Source organism: Triticum urartu, chromosome 3, assembly GCF_003073215.2.
Source record: "Triticum urartu cultivar G1812 chromosome 3, Tu2.1, whole genome shotgun sequence".
NCBI classification, from domain to species: domain Eukaryota; kingdom Viridiplantae; phylum Streptophyta; class Magnoliopsida; order Poales; family Poaceae; genus Triticum; species Triticum urartu.
This window is the reverse complement of record NC_053024.1, coordinates 358,516,379-358,521,058: the sequence shown is the minus strand read 5'-3', so window position 1 is coordinate 358,521,058 and position 4,680 is coordinate 358,516,379.

Here is a 4,680-nt window from a genome sequence, read left to right as displayed (position 1 = left end):
ACTTTCATGAAGACCATTGGACAAAATAAATTTGATTGCTTGTAATAGTTTTGCGATATGTTGATAGTGATATGTGAGTCATGTTGATGAGTAATTATACTTTAGTAAGAATATTGGTGTTAAGGTTTGTGATTCCCTATGCAAGCACGAAAGTCAATAGTTATACAATGAAATTACATCCTACTTGTGGTGCATTATTTTTTGTTAGTTATGCTTAATGCTCGCTTATGAGATTTTTTGTTTCTTGGTTGGATGCTTCTCAATCTTTTGATAGCCTTCATTTACACTAAGTATGATCACTACTTGTGCATCCAAAAATTCTTTAAACCGGTTTTGCCACATGAGTCCACCATACCTACCTATATGCGGTATTCTTTTGCCGTTCTAAGCAAATTAGTATGTGCCATTTCTAATTTTCAAAATAAACTTCTCTTTTGTGTGCTCGTACTGCTCATGAAACGGTAGGGGGTGGCTAATATATTTCCATGCTAGATATGTTATTCTCAAGATGAGTGTTTATTCACTTGTCATTGCACGAGAGTAAGGCAAAGGTATTAGGGATGCCCAGTCCTGAAATGAATAATGAATTTACTTTATGTTGTCAAATAATAAATTCCTTGGAAAGTGTTGGTATGGAAGGCACCTGTGTATACGGTTAGCCATGGAAAGTGAAAGTATGGTTGAAAAAGTAATAAACTTTATTTTTTCTGTTTGGGAACCGCCTATGATATATCTGGCATGGAAAGTATTGGGAACTACTTGATCGTTTTCGTTGACAGAAAAGCATGCCTCCCAAAATGTTTTATCTGTATCTTTTTCGCTTTGAGCTGTGGCACCTCTACAAATCCCTGCCGCCCTCTGCGAAGGGCCTTTCTTTTACTTTATGCAATTTTTATTTTTTACTTGAGCCTCCATCTTCTCTTATAAAGCACCAACTAAGGGGCACTATGATCGTACTTGAGCATTGGGTGTAGCTAATATGCGAGTGTGTTTCATGAATGGATCAATGATTAAGCATAATGGGCTAGGGATAACTTGCTTTAGCATTGATATTTTGAAAGACATGGTTGCTTGTTGATATGCCTGAGTATTAAAGTCTTCATGTCAAAACTACACTATTTCTTTGGACCATATAAAATTACTAATGTCCATGCTACAAAGAAAAGAATACGTGATGAACATGTTAGGCAGCATTCCACATCAAAAATTATGTTTTTATCATTTACCTACTCAAGGGTGAGCAGGAATTAAGCTTGGGGATGCTGATACGTCTCCAACGTATCCATAATTTTTTTATTCTTCCATGCTGTTATATTATCATTGTTGGATGTTTTACAACCATTTTATAATCATTTTATATCATTTTTGGTACTAACCTATTGACATAGTGCCCAACGCTAGTTGCTATTTTGTGCTTGTTTTTTACATTGCAAGAAATCAATACCAAATTGAGTCCAAATGCAGCGAAACTCTTTGTGGATTCTTTATGGACCAGAAGACACCCAATGGTCCGGACAAGCTCCTAGGCGGGGTGCCCCGAGGGGGGCACAACCCACCAGGGTGCGCCTGGGCCCCCAGGCGTGCCCAGGTGGGTTGTGCCCACCTCGGGTGGCCTCCCGCACCACCTCTTTGCTCTATTAATACCCCAATATTCCAAAAACCCTAGGGAGTCGACGAAAATCAATTGCAGCCGCCGCGAGTTCCAAAACCACCAGATCCAATCTAGACACCATCAGGGAGGGGTTCATCATCCTCATTGGTGCCTCTCTGATGGTACGTGTGTAGTTCATTGTAGACCTATAGGTCCGTAGTTAGTAGCTAGATGAATTCCTCTCTCTTTGTTGGTTCTCAATACAATGGTCTCTTGGTGATGTGTTTGACGTAACTCTTTTTTGTGGTGTGTTTGTTGGTATCCGATGAACTTTGAGTTTATGATCAGCTCTATGTTTTTATCCATGGAAGTTATTTGAGTCTTTTGATATCTTATATGCATGATTACTTACAGCCTCGTATTTCTTCTTCGATATTTGGGTTTTGGTTGGCCAACTTGATCTATTTATCTTGCAATGGGAAGAGGTGCTTTGTGATGGGTTCGATCTTACGGTGCTTGATCCCAGTGACAGAAGGGGAACCGACCCGTATGTATCGTTGCTATTAAGGATAACAAGATGGTGTCTATTTCTACATAAATAAATCTTGTCTACATCATATCATCGTTCTTATTGCATTACTCCGTTTCTCCATGAACTTAATACACTAGATGCATGCTGCATAGCGGTCGATCTATGGAGTAATAGTAGTAGATGCAGGCAGGAATCGGTCTACTAATCTTGGGCGTGATGCCTATATAATGATCGTTGCTTTAATATCGTCATGATTATTTGAAGTTCTATCAATTGCCCAACAGTAATTTGTTTACCCACCGTTTGCTATTTTTCTCGAGAGAAGCTAGTAGTGAAATCTACGGCCCCAGGTCTATTCTTGATTATATTTGACTTCCTGGTCTATTTTTATTTGCTTTTATTTTCAGATCTATTAAATTGAAAATACAAAAATACCTTGCTGCAATTTATTGTTATTTATTTTATCTCGTGTTCCCGCGAGATCTATTTATCCAATCTATGATATTTTTGTCCCGTCTACTTGCCAATTTCTGGCGCCGTTGGCCGAAAGGGATTGACACCCCTTTAATATGTCGGGTTGCGAGTATTTGTTATTTGTGTGCAGGTGCCGTTCACGTAGTGTTGCGTGGTTCTCCTACTGGTACGATAACCTTGGTCTCATCACTGAGGGAAATACCTACCATTGCTGTCCTGCATCATACCTTCCTCTTTGCGGAAATACTGACGTAGTTCAAGCAGACATCAAAAGGAAATTTTGGCCCTCTTACCGGGGAAACGCCATCAACATCTACCAGGTTCCTAATCACAAATCTCATGTCCTTGCAATTTGTATTATTTGCCATTTGCCTCTTGTTTGCCTCTCCCCCACTTCACAAAAATTCTCCGTTTTATTCGCCTCCTTTTCTTTGACAATTTTCTCGCCAGATCTGATTTTTTTGTGCATTCTTGTTTGCGTAGTCATGATGCCTTAAAGAAAATATTATGATGTTACCCCAATATTTTGCTTGAAATTGAGAAAATTACCAAGGAATATATGACTACACAATTTGAGCACAATATATATTTTACCGAAGAACTTAAGGAGCACTCCGTTCTGTTGGATGCTATAACAAAACAACTTGATGATATTAGTAGTTAAGTTTGCAAACTCCTATCTAAGTATGCTTTATCCGAAAATTTGCTAGGAAAAATATTCGATGCACAAGCTACCCTAGTAAATCAAATGGCCGCTAAACCAATCTCGTTAGGAGATAAAAATGATGAAGATCTTAAAATGATTGGTGTTTCTTATATTGATTCTTTTTTAGTAAAATTAAGATTGATAATAAAGGGACTGAAGAAGAGTCCAATTTAGCTAGAAGGCCTCCAGATAATTCGGAAGGTGAAAATCTTGTTGGGAAAATTGATTAAAGTGGGTTTGAAGAGGTCAAAACTTTAACTAGTGATGTGCCCACTCTTTTGGATTACAAAGACTTTAATTATGATAGTCGCTCTTTGATTGATTGTATTTCTTGGTTGCAATCCATGATAAATTGACCCCATGCCTATGAACAAAATAAAGCTTTTCCTAATCATATTATTGATGTTATGGTGAAAGCTTTAGAAGAAAAGTTGGAATAAGAGGTTTCAATTCCTAAAAAATTACATGATGAATGGGAGCCTTCTATCAAAGTCAAGATTAAAAATTATGAGTGTTTTTCTTTATGTGACTTGGGTGGTAGTGTTTCTACAATTCCGAGATCTCTATGTGATGTGCTTGGTCTTACCGATATTGAAGAATGTTCATTGAATTTGCACTTGGCGGATTCCACTATTAAAAAGCCTATGGGAAGAATCAATGATGTTCTTATTCTTGCAAATAGGAATTATGTGCCCATATATTTTATTGTTATTGATATTGATTGCAATCCATCTTGTCCAATTATTCTTGGTAGACCATTTTTACGTACTATTGGTGCCGTGATTGATATGAAAGAAGGCAATATTAAATTTCAATTTCCACTAAGGAAGGGTTTGGAACACTTCCCTAGAACAAGTTAGGCCACCATATGAATCAATCATGAGAGCATCATATGGATCTAGAAACAAAGATGACAATACTTAGATCCTTGCTTTATGCCTAGCTAGGGGCGTAAAACGATAGCGCTTGTTGGGAGGCAACCCAATGAATAAAATTTATTTTTGCCTTTTTCTTTCTGTTCTTAAGTGTTTGCACAATTATGCTACTGTTATAATTGTGTTTTTTGTGTTTTAATTAGTGTTTGTGCCACGCAAAGCTTTTGGGATTATGTTGGGTGATAGTTGATTTGATCTTGCTGAAAAATAGAAACTTTTGGGCTCACAAAAATAATTTTCATTTTAGGAAAAGTGTGATAAAATACTGACTCATTTTGATGAAGATTAGTATACATATTACTCACATCATCCTAATTTTTCAGAATTTTTGGAGTTACAGAAGTATTTGAGATATCCAGATTGCTACAAACTGTTCTGTTTTTGACAGATTCTATTTTCTTTGCTTTGTGTGCTTGTTTTGATGATTCTATGGTTTCCTTTG